Source organism: Cebus imitator, unplaced genomic scaffold, assembly GCF_001604975.1.
Source record: "Cebus imitator isolate Cc_AM_T3 unplaced genomic scaffold, Cebus_imitator-1.0 Scaffold6, whole genome shotgun sequence".
NCBI classification, from domain to species: domain Eukaryota; kingdom Metazoa; phylum Chordata; class Mammalia; order Primates; family Cebidae; genus Cebus; species Cebus imitator.
The window spans coordinates 10741290-10754317 of record NW_016107321.1 but is presented as its reverse complement, the minus strand read 5'-3'; the positions used below and the strand labels follow the sequence as shown (position 1 = coordinate 10754317).

Sequence of the window (13028 nt, the reverse complement as noted above, 5' to 3'; positions counted from 1 at the left end):
TTTAGGAGTCATGTAACTGGAGGCTACAAGATTCTGACCCTCCCTAAACTGCTTCTAAGATGAATGCTTGACATGTTTTGCAGACTCTACACTTGATGGCTCCATCGACACTACTGAGATGAGAAACTAGCCGATCTGATCTTGTGACCCTAACCAGAATTGACTCAGCACAAGAAGACTGGGACACAATAGGATTTCACCTCTGACCCAACCAATCAGCACACACTCCCTGATTCACTGCCCCTCCCCTCTCACCAAATTGTCTTTAAAAACTTTGATCCCCAAATGTCAGATATAGTGAACTCCAAGTTTCTCTTCAAAGAATCAGTATGTCAGTATGCTCAGCTCTCTTACTCTTTAATTCTCCATTTTAAAGTTTAATTTCCTTGTAGTTTCAGTAAACAACTTTGGCACCAGTTCTAATCAGTACTTCATATCTGTTCCCCCCGTCCCTTACTCCATCCTGACTCATCCCAGACACCTGCTCCAGTCACCTGATTTGACCCCTGGTTACCTACTCTGACCTGTCCCATAACCATCCTTCCTTCCAAACTACCCACCCTGCCACTCTGGCTTGTGCCCCTGCTGTCTCTAAAACAGCCAATTGAAATTAGCTTTGACTGTGCAGCCTAACCTTAGCCAATAGGGGAAAAACACAGCAGTAGGGGCTACCTCCATCAGGAATAAGAACCCCTTCCCCTCCCTTGTCCTGGTGTGTGTTCACCCTTGTTCCATCTGTGAGTTGCACCCTTCTATAGAAGTAAAGTGCCTTGCTGAGGAAATTTATATTCATGTGCTATTTCTTTTGCAGCACCAAAAATTTACATATAACATCAAATGTTTGGGGAGACTAATTTGAGTAATAATAAAATCTCAGCCAGGCACAGTGACTCACACCTGTAATCCCAGCACTTTGGGAGGTTGAGATGAGCAGATCATGAGGTCAGGAGTTCAAGACCAACCTGGCCAATATGGTAAAACCCCATCTCTACTAAAAATACAAAAATTAGTCAGGCGTGGTGGCATGCATCTGTAGTCCCAGCTACAGGTATTGATCGACTTACCACCTATGCAACTTATGACCATTCGACTTTACAATTACAATCGTTAGCCACCACTGCTCCGCGTCTGGCAGCGCAAACGTTGCCCAGCTGGGTGTACGACAGTGCGGACCAGCTTCCGGCAGCACTACCATCTCTGCGTGCGCCATTTCAACTGTACATATAGCCTACTCAACTTAACGACCAAATTGTGTTACGACTGGTCAACGGTCCTGACCATGGTCGTAAGTCGAGCACTAGCTGTACTTGGGAGGCTGAGGCAGGAGAATTTCTTGAACCCAGGAGGCAGAGGTTGCAGTGAACCAAGACTGCACCACTGCACTCCAGCCTGGGCAACAAACAGAGATGCCATATTAAAATAATAATAATAATAAAACTCTGGTTTCCCACTCAGCCAGTTCTGCTTGACTTACTCTTTCCCTATTGTAATTCCCCAGTCCTGAGAAATCAACTCTGTCGAGGCAGCGGGTAAGGAGGCCCCACTGAGAGGCTGCAAAGGGAGGCCTCCTGGAATGGATGATTCCTGACTTGTGTCGCTGCTATCAGAATCTGGTAGACAAGATGGGAAGGGGATGAGACGTGTACCAAACATTGGAGAGGTCAAGAGGAGGGTTATAGTCCTCTTTTGGAGTGTCTTAAAATGGTTTCCCTTTTTGAAAACTCTTGGAGTTCTCCCCTTAAAAATCTCTTGACTTTAAAATTTCTTTCAACATGGAGCACATCGTAAACCAGAAAATAAGAAAACCAGAATAAGCTGAAGCAAAACAGCTCCCCTGCCCCAGGGATGAAGCAATCAACAAAAACAGTGCTTTGAGGATCTCATGTCTGCAGCATCTCAGAAAAGACCCTTGACCTGTGGGGCCCAGAGACACCTTCTTAGTTTATAGCTATCCTTAAAAACAGAAAGTCCATTACTACAGCCGCAGCTGGGCTTAACACACAGCCATCAATCAGTGATTGGCTAAAATATTTTTGGAGGAGCAATCAGAGTGAAAGACACTTAAGGGCCCTGGTGGGTATGGGCAGCCACTTAAATCAGCCCCTAACAGCTAGTTTGCTAGAAATTTGATCAAATGCTTTTTGTCTTCTCCACTATGTATGAAATTGAAGACATGACCTGCAGACCAAGATGACCAGAAAAAAGAAACATTAGTTCCCCTGGACCATAGTTTAAATTTCTCAGTGATGTTATCTCTTGGGGAAAAAAGAAAAAACTCACACTTGAATCAGTCTAGGCCAAAAGCCCTTGAGAAAGCAACCTTGCCCTCTCCAGTTCCCCTGCCCTCTTGAGAAAAGCAACACAGAGGGCCTGAAACATTGATATGCAAGTCACTCTCAAGCTATGAGTCAGTTTTCTTCTCAAAGCAATTAGCAATTACCAGCATTTATTCAGTGAATGGGAGTCAGGCAAACAGACAGGCTCTGAAAGTCTGTCATTATTGCAACAAAAGAATCACAGCTTTTATCCTCCCAAGAGGAAGTTAAGACTTTAGAACTCTTCAACTTTCAAGCTTACACACTCCCCAGACCTATGATTTATTTCATCATCAACTTTAAGAATAATATGAAGTTTATCCATTTATTTTATTTTATTATTTTTTTGAGAAAGAGTCTCATTCTGCCGCCCAGGCTGGAGTGCAGTGGCACTATCTCAGCTCACTGTAACCTCCATCTCCCAGATTCAAGTGGTTCTCCTGCCTCAGCCTCCTGAATAGCTGGGATTACAGGCATGTGCCACCACATCTGGCTACTTTTCGTATTTTTAGTAGAGATGTTGGCCAGGTTGGTCTCGAACTCCTGATTTCAGGTGATCCACCCACCTCAGCCTCCCAAAATACTGGGATTACAGGGGTGAGCTCCCCTGCTCGGCTGTATTTTTGAGGTGCTATTTGCAGATGAGCCTTCCAAGAATCATATGCAGCTACAGATAGGGCAAAAAGAGACTATCATTAATTATAGATGTACAGGTCAACCCACAGAGGGCACTCTGCCTGCATTCCCCGCCCTACTGATGGCCTGCCAGGAGAAGATGCCCTTTCTGCAAACTTCCTACAGATTGCATCCTATTGGCCACTCCTTAACTACTCAGATGCTGTTTTTAATGTGGCCAAGTCAATTCAAGAGTTGCTTGTCACATGTCCATTTGAGGCCAGCACTAGATGCTGAGACTGAATGAATGACTCATGCATGGGCCCAGCTCTTCAGTACTAGACTTACGGTTTGACCAGAGCCTCAGTCATGGAGCCAAAGTAAAACCGGAATTTTCACTCCCTGGTGGCCACATGATTAAGATTTGTCACTCTCAAACTGGAATCAGATCCACCCCTAACTCTTACCGGATACATGATTTTGGGCAATGCATTTAACTACTCTGAGCCTAGGTTTAGTTTTCTCATTCATCGGAAAGATAAACCCTACCTCACATAAAAGAGATAACGTACTTAAAGCACCTTCCCTGATGCTCGGTGCATGGACAGCATGTGTTAATGTGATAAATTACCCACTTATCCCAGGCTTTACCAGCTGGTGAGTATAAATATTCTTACCGTTAGCTTACCCCTAAGTCTCAGTGCTCTATCCCCTAGATCCATCATGCCAAAACTCCAGTCCTTTCCATTAATTTCCTCCCACATTATTTCCTCTTGGAGGCCTTGGTGGGGGTGGGGCTGGTGGAATTCGCAGCAGCCCTGTGGCCTGAAGTTGGTCTGAAGTACGGCAGAATTCTCTGTGAAGTCCCCAAATTTGAGTCTCAGCTAATTTATCAAGTTTATTTTGCAAAGGTTGAGGACATGCACCCGTGACACGGCCTCAAGCAGGTCCTAAGGTATGTGCCCAAGGTGGTCAGAGCACAAGTTGGTTTTATACACTTTAGGGAGACATGAGTCGTCAATCCACGTATGTAAGATGAACATTAGTTTAGTCCAGGAGGGCAGGACGACTCTAAGCGGCTTCCAAGTCACAGGTAGGTGAGAGACAAACTGTTGCATTCTTTTGAGTTTCTATTAGTCTTCCCAAAGGAGGCAGTCCGATATGCATTTATCTCAATAAGCAGAGGGATGACTGAACAGAATAGGAGGCAGGTTTGCCCTATGCAGTTCCCAGACTAAATTTTCCTTTTAGTTTAGTGATTTTGGCAGCCCAGAATATTTGCCTTTCACATCTCCCAATCCATAAGCCTCAGTTCCTGCCTCACCTTGTGCCTCTCATGACCAAGTTTTACACAAGAGATTCCTAGTAGATCTGAGGTACTGGTATCATCATTGATTTCTCCTCTCCTGAGTTCTCAAGCATTTGAAAGGCGGAAAAGATGCAAATCGCCCAATTCTCACACTCTGGACCTGTCATCTGTCCCCTCCAACCTCTGACCGTCTCTACCGGGCTTGTGTTACAGTAGGTCAGGCATGAGCAGGGCAGGAAAGGGCTCCCGCACACCCCACCAGGAAAGTCAGGTGATGGTCAAGCAGTCGTCACACTGCCTCTCTAAAATAGCAATAGGTCGCAGCCAGCACCAGAGTGAAGCAATTTCCCCACAGATAGTAACACCTGACATTGGTCAACAGCAGCTTTCAATAAGATCCCAGGAATTGAGTGAGTGGGCTCAAGTGTGCACATTTAGAGTAAAAATGGTGAAGTATTGAGGAAAGAGACCCAAGTACCTAAGATCACCTCCCCCTTGACTGCCACACTGCATTTCAATAGAAGAAAAGGCTGGCCGACTGGCACCTCCTTAGCCACCTCCCTACAGATGGCAGGCATAGTATGGGGGAATCTCTCCAGAGGCATTGTTTTTACATAAACAAGATCAAACTCCCACTCCACTCCTCCTCCGTTGACCAGGACCCTTTCACATATAATTTCTAAAACTGTAAACCTAAGACCCTTTCACATGTAATTTCTAAATCTGTAAACCCAAGACCCTTTCACATGTAAGGTCTAGAGTTGTAAGCCTATATAAAGGCAGAGCTTCTCTTTGTTAGACGAGTTTGACTGTTAGACAAATATGTTGCCTTGCTCCCAGCCGAAATAAATCACCTCTTCCTTCCTAGTTTGGCATCCAAGAGGTCTGTTTCTCATGGCCGCTCCTGCTTCAGTATGACTTTCCACGGACATTCCACCAGAAAAGGGGAGAACACCTCAGGTGAGCATGTTTACAACTCCAGTACACACACTGTGTACACCTGCCACCCAGGGACTAGTAGGCCACTGCACATGCGGGCAGCTCACCCTTAAGGGAAGAATCAAAGGAAAGGGGTGCAAGACCCAGTAGTAGACCAGCATAGAAAATCCTAGGTCCAAGGTCAAATGGGGCACTTGTCCTTCAAGTCGCCTTCCTGGGCCTCTTCCAAGTGTACTTTCCTCTCTTTCATCCCTGCTCTAAAGCTTTTTAAGAAACCTTTTTCCTGCTCTGAAACTTGCCTCGGTCTCTTTTTCTGCCTTACACCCCTCAGTCAAATTCTTTCTACTAAGAAAGCAAGAATTGAGCTTGCTGTAGACTTGCACAGATTCACCTCTAGGAACTCACATAACTTCCACTGTTAACACTTGGCTTTCTAGCCTTGCAGTCCATGGCCTCTGCTACTCCTCTCATTCTCTAATCCAGCCTCATCTGAGGTTCCCCTAATTCCATCAAATAGCTGTAACCTAGCTGAACCCTAAAGGAGAACCACTTCCTTCTCACAATTCTTCCAGCTCCTATACCAGTTGGAAAGTGTTTTGAGCTCCCTGGACATTCTCTGCCTGGAGTAGAGGAACTTCAGCCAGACTAATAGAGTCACATTTCTAACATATAAGAAAAAAATGGTCACTAATATAGACATATGTATATGCACACAAATGCACAGATGTAATATGTGTTTAATGAAAAGTACTTTAATATTATTTTGATTGCTTTTCTACAGTAAGCCAAACTGCTTATATGAATTAGAAGCAAATTTTCTAACATGTGTGCCACAAAAGAAAAGCACTTGAACATAAATTTTCTCAGCAAGACAATTATTACTTCTATAGAAAGGTGTGTCTCATGAATGCAGCAATGGCAGGAGCATACCTGAACAAAGGAGGGGAAGGGGTTCTTATCCCTAACACAGGTAGCCCCTACTGCTGAGTCATTCCCCTATTGGCTAGGGTTGGACTGCACAGTCTAAGCTAATTCCAATAAGCTATTTTAAAGAGATCAAGGGTACGAGCCAGACTGGTGGGCTGAGCAGTTTTGGCAGGAAAGACAGCTACCGAACAGGTAACTAAAGGTGACTCAGGTCAGAGCAGGTGACCAGGGGAACAGATGTGAACTACTGATTAGAGCTAGCAGGAAAACTGTTTACTGAAACTAAGGGCAAGGAGATGAAGAGAATGAGGAAGTTAAACTTTAAAATGGAGAACAAAGAACACAGAAACTGAACATACTGGCATACTGATTCTTTGAAGAGAAATTTGGATTTCACTGTATTCAACATGTGTCTATTAATACACCTGGTATTTTTCTGAGTTCACTCCTCTGTCACACTGTACCTAAGACTAGCATACCTAGTCCTTCTCTCACTCTTGCTCCATCTATACCAATATCTCCAAATGCAGCTTAAACTTCGTCTCCTCCATGAAGCCCTCCTTATCCACTGCAGAACACAATCCTCTCTTCTTCATCTACATTTATTAAAATTATTATTCATGATGTGATTTGACAATGAATTTATTCTTCTTCAGGACAAGAAAGGAAGTAAAGAGTAAGTAACAAAATGATAGAGTGAAGTGTAAGAACATAAATTGCCTTCTCTTGTGTAAACTACCAGGAAGGGAGTTTGGAGAGAGATGAATGCTATGTTTCAATGTTTGTCCCCTTCAAAAATCCCCATGTTAACATTTAGTTGCCTTTGTTACAGTGTTGACAGGTAGGACTTTTAAGAGGTGATTGGGCTATGAGGACTTCACCCTAACAAGTGGGATTAATCTCAGTTTAAAAGGGCAAGTTTGGTCCTAAAACAAGACTCTGGAATTTCTACTTGTGGAAAGATGGAGTAGATATACTTTTCCTTACTTCTACTACAAAATACCACACACACACACACACACACACACACACACACACACACTCACACACACACCTGAAAACATAAATACAACAGAGAATATCACTAAAATAAAAAGGCAGTTATCTGACAAAAGCAATAAAATTGACAACCCTTTAGCAAGACTGACAGAGAGAGAGGTGGGTGGGGGGAGGGGGAAGGACACAAATTACCAATATAAGAAATAAGAAACAAAACAAGGTTTTCAGTACAGACCTGCAGATATCAAAAGGATAATAAAGACATACTATAATTAATTCAACAAAAAGAAATTTAGCAACTTACATAAAATGAACCAATTCTTCAAAAATCACAAACTACTACAAGTCACCCAATATGAAATAGATAATTTGAATACCCTTATAAGTATTAAGGAAATAGAATTTATGTTAAAATTCTCAGAGAAGATGTCTCCCAGCCCAGATAATTTCGCTGAATGCCTCTACCAAATGTTTAAAGAAGAATAGCTGGGCACGGTGGCTCACACCTGTAATCCCAGCACTTTGGGAGGTCGAGGCGGGCAGATCATGAGGTCAGGAGTTTGAGACCAGCCTGGCCAATATAGTGAAACCCCGTCTCCACTAAAAATACAAAAAAATCTAGCGGGGCATCACAGCACGTGTCTACAGTCCCAGCTACTCAGGAGGCTGAGGCAGGAGAATTGCTTGAACCTGGTAGGCAGGGGTTGCAGTGAGCTGAGATTGCACCACTGTATTCCAGCCTGGGCAATAGAGGGATACTCCATCTCAAAAAAAAAAAAAGGAAGAAAAGAAAAGAAAAGAAAAATTAACATCAATTTAATATCAATTCTACACAATCTCTTTTAGAAAACAGAAGAGAACACTTCCCAATTCACTTTCAAAGCTACTGTTATATTGATACTCAAACAAGATCAAGACAGTGCCAAAAAAATTTACAGACCAATATCCATCCTGAATATAAAAGTGAAACTTCTTAACAAAATATTAGCAAATAAGGTTCAGCAACATTTTTTTTTCTTTTTTTGAGACAGAGTCTCACTCTGTCACCAGGCTGGAGTGCAGTGGCACATTCTCAACTCACTGCAACCTCCGACTCCTTGGTTCAAGTGTTTCTCCTGCCTCAGCCTCCTGAATAGCTGGGACTACAGGTGCCCACCACCATGCCAAGCTAATTTTTATATTTTTAGTAGAGAGAGTGTTTCACCATGTTGACCAGTATGGTCTCGATTTCCTGACCTTATGATCTGCCCGCCTTGGCCTCCCAAAGTTCTGGGATTACAGGCATGAGCCACTGTGCCCAGCCAAGACCCTGTCTCTTAAAAAAGAAAATAGCCGAGTGTGGTGGCTCATGCATGTAGTCCCAGCTACTTGAGAGGCTGAGGCAGGAGTATCCCTTGAACCCTGGAGTTCGAGGCTACGGTGAGCTATAATCATGCTATTGCAGTCTAAGTGACAGAGTAAGACCTGGTCTCAAAAAATAAAATAAAATAAAAACTAAAAAATTATGTATGCAAAGGTGCAACAGGGCCAATATTTTAATTGATTTAATTATAGAATCAGGTTTCCACAATACCTGCATTTAAAGACAAAGCATTACAAAATCACTTTTGAGAATCAAGTATCATCAAGCAAAGGGTAATTTAGGCCTTAACATCTTAGGTTGATGATCTGCTTGGTGTCATGTCAGACTGATGGATTTGACCTAGTCTGTAGCCTCTTCCTCCAAGACAGCATGAGGGCGCTTTTCTGAATGGATGTTGATGTTGAAATACAAGTATAAATACAGAATTTCCATAGGTTCTGACCTGTGAAACCACAACCTGAACATTAGATTTGATATTTCTTTCTCTTTTTTTGACAAAGTCTCACTCTGTCACTCAGGTTGGAGTGCAGTGGCTTGATCTTGGCTTGCTGCAACTTCTGCCTCCCAGGGTCAAACAATTCTTGTGCCTCAGCTTCGTGAGTAGCTGGGATTACAGAGGTGCGCCATCACACCCAGCTAACTTTTTGGTGTTTTTGTAGAGATGGGGTTTCGCCATGTATCCCAGGCTGGCCTCAAACTTCTGGCCTCAAGCAATCACCCACCTTGGACTCCCAATGTGTTGGGACTACAGGGGTGAGCCACCACGCCTGACCGTATATTTGTTATTTCTCTTCAAACGAGCAAACCAACCTGGATTTACAACTAATTCCTTGATGCCAATCTACTTGTTTTTCCAGTCATGTGTTCTAGGAAGGCATAAACACAGCATCAACGCTGAAGTCTCTTCTGAGCATATCTTGGCAGTTCTAGCCAGAGTAGGAGGTGTGGGCAAGGGACAAAATTCCCAGGCAAACAGGGTGCCTGGATATTTAGCACATTACTGTCTTCCTGCCAAAGGCTCTTGCTGTGGATGTTGCTGATGCCTTGCCCAGATCCCTTTACCTGGCCGGAGCTTTCATTCCCCAGTGGCTATGAAGTTTTGAGGCTAATAGCACTTTCCTTTTCCAGAGAATTTCCCTAAGCTACATGAAAGCCACCCAGGTCAGGAGGTTATGCTTCCCATCCCCAACCGTGGCGGCCACAACCAATGACTGACTGACGTGGTGCAAAAGGCCCTACCCCTCTCTTGCCCTTGTCTCAGGACAGAAGAAATTCTGTGGTAGGATACGTGCTCCAGGGCTTCCCCCAGGGACCAGGCTGAACCTGGTCCACGGCTGAGGTCACAGCCTTGCTTAGCTTCCCCATCCCCTTGTCCAGTCTTGCTTCCCTCACTCCCTTCTGAAAGCATTCCTTCAGTAAATCGCTTTCCCAAGACTCTGTTTCTCAGGCTTTGCTTCCTAGCCTAAGATGGTTAGTACTGGGAGGTTGCAGGATGCAGACTCTAAGGATGGAATTAGAGAGGTGGGTGCTGCTTGGTTGCAGAGCCAGCAGCATGGCAGTGGGGACAACACCTCCTGTGGTCTGTGGTTGTTGAGGCTTTTACCTGCCATGAACTGAGGCAATACATGGGAGGAGGAGAGCGGACCAGCCAGGGCAGTGTCTCTGGTGTTTGACAGCTGCAGGGAAAGCAGACGCTGAGTGCCGTGGATGCCTCGAAGAGAGGAACAGGCTGAGATAACAGGCTGCAGTCTGTTAACAGTTCAAAGCAAAGTGTTAGAGAGTCGCTCTTTGGGCAACATTGAGAGAGGTACAAATGATTAATAGCTATCTTCTGTAGTCCAAAGGCAGAAAGAGTTGAAAATCAGGTACAAGAGTGGCAGAATTTCAAAGAAGGTTAAACTCTCAGCCAGTCTTCAGTATCAAAGTCAGGATTGTGACAAGGACAGGGCAAGGCCCTGAGACTTGGAACGGGGATGCATGGGTGAAGAAGCTTGAGAAGGCTGGGCACAGTGGCTCACAGCTGTAATCCCAGCACTTTGGGAGGCCAAGGCAGGTGGATTGCCTGAGGTCAGGAGTTCGAGACCAGTCTGGCCAACAGAGTGAAACCAGTTTTGTATTTTGTCTTTACCAAAAATACAAAAAATTAGTTGGGTGTGGTGACACATGCCTGTAATCCCATCTACTCGGGAGGTTGAGACAGGAGAATTGCTTGAACCTGGGAGGTAGAGGTCACAGTGAGCTGAGATCATGGCATTGCACTCCAGTCTGGGTGGCAAGAGTTAAACTCCATCTCAAAAAAAAAAAAAAGAAGCCTGCGAAAATACCCCAAGTTCACCTGAGATGCCTGATTCTGCAACAGAGGTGGACTCCTCCTTATTGGGATATAGGGCTCCAAGCCCCAGGCTTGAAAACTACCCAGAGGATTCCCATGAGGCAGTGACCTTATAAGACAATGCCTGTCCTTGCTAGGCTCTCTTCTAATTACCCCATCTTGGCTGCCCGATTTGTCAGTAGGACCAATCAGTATTAGCCAATGGGGGAAGGGCTAGTCTGACTGAAGGAGGCAGGCACTTATATATCAAATAACTGCAGAACCTTCTGACTCACTGGCAGGAACCAGGAGTATATACTGAAGGTTGGATCAAAGGGAGCAAGGACGAAATATCAAGCAAGACAAGGAAGAGGTTATTAGTGTAGGCTTCATATACGATCCCTGGTGTCCGCCACAGGAATTTGTGCTGGGGAAAGAGTCCTGGGAGACTAATACGCTGCTGAAATGGCCCTCCTTGAAAGCCTAGAAAATTATATTCCAAATTTAATGAAGACGGGTTGTCAGAACGGCCAGGCAGATTGTGGAGGGAGGGGTGTAAGTGTCCAGAGAAGTAGGGGAATAACTAAAAAAATTGAATTATAAGAGCAGGAAACCCACTAGCAGATAATGTGCCTTGGTGGAACATTATTTGCCAAAGCAATTGGGATATGCTGGTGAGGAGCTATAGCATCATTAAAGAGCTTGTGGTGGCTGTCACGTTGTCAGTAGGAGATGCTGTGAGGGAAAATAACTATCTAGAAGCAATGGGGATGACAGAACTCTGGAATGGTGGAGGCCAGATGGTAGCAGTTGATAGTCATAAGCAAGGTATTCAGAACTACTGTCATAGGCACGAGGCTGGGATGGCAACCTGGCGCCTTGACCATATGGGACCAACCATAGGGATCTTGGGAGATTGCTACACACACACACACACACACACACAGTCCAGAATGGATGTGCAGAAGGGCGAGGTCAGCTGCCTCAAAAGAAACTCACGATCCCTTGTTCCGTTTCTAGACCTAACCCTCAAGAAGAGGCTGTTTCTCGTGAGAAAGATGATTTTAACACCACCATGTGACATGGTTAGGCTTTGAGTCCCCACCCAGATCTCATCTTGAATTGTAGTTCCCACAGTTTCAAATGTCATGGGAGGGATGTGGGGTAGGTAACTGAATCATGGGGATGGTTACCCCCATGCTGTTCTTGTGATAGTGAGTGTGTTCTCACAAGATCTGATGGTTTTATAAGAGACTTCCCCCACCTTTGCTCTGCACTTCTCTCTCCTGCTGCAGTGGGAAGAAGGGCGTGTGTGCTTCCGCTTCTGCCATGATTGTAAGTTTTCTGAGGTCTCCCTAGCCATGTGGAACTGTGAGTCAATCAAACCTCTTTTCTTTATAAATTACCCAGTCTTGGATCTGTCTTCACAGTGGCGTGAAAATGAACTAATATACCACGAGACAAGATACAAGCAATTCCCCTAGTCTTTCCCAAAGTAACCTATAACAATTTACTTTTGTACAGTAGGGAAGGGAAATATATGAATCTTTCAAGGAAAATTGAATACAGTGGCCAAATTGTCCCTGCTTCCTAGGAACTACTCTAAAAATATCATGGCCTCTGTGTTAAGGTAGAGGTATACAGAAGTCAAGTAATAAATGACCCATGTTCTCACTGGTTTCTAAATGTATAATTGGAATAGCCAGACCTAGCAGTCGTAAGAACTCTCATGTTGGTTCTTTGACCAATAATAGCAATCACAAGCCAAATAGAGAGAGGCCAAATAGAAGTTTTTGAAGTTGCTTCTCTCAGGAAAGATAGTAAATAAAAATCCATATTGTATCTAAGGGGACTAGCAGAGATTAATGCCACTCTTAATGACTTTAAGAATACAAGAGTAATGGTCCCCTTAAAATGTATTTAAGAATGTAATACATTCTTAAAATGTATTTAAGAATACAAGAGTAATTGAATCTATTCAATTCACCAGTTTGATATCTGAAACACTCAGCTAGACAGGGCAAATTACAGTAGGTTCCTGAAAACTCAACAAAGTTATAGCTCCACTTGTAGCTACTGGGAGGGGTGGGATGTGGGATGTTAGATGCGAGATTTTCCTAGAGCAGATTATGGCCTCAAGTGCATAGGCTTTGGCTAGGTGAGCACATTCTTTTCAATAACCATCATGAAGGAGTTTCAGAGACATCTTACATTTATACAGAAGGAGTGACAATATGCATTTATGGTCTT

The 13028-nt window shown here is 44.1% G+C and overlaps 1 long non-coding RNA gene across 1 annotated transcript; it reads right to left on the bottom strand.

The window, feature by feature from the left end:
• Window positions 1–458: 458 nt before the first annotated feature.
• Window positions 459–10997, bottom strand: LOC108311494. Its single transcript, XR_001828230.2, has 3 exons — window positions 10985–10997; window positions 1222–1228; window positions 459–567 (listed from the first exon to the last, which is right to left on the bottom strand). It is a non-coding gene; the product is annotated as an uncharacterized LOC108311494 (long non-coding RNA).
• Between the last annotated feature and the right edge of the window lie 2031 nt (window positions 10998–13028).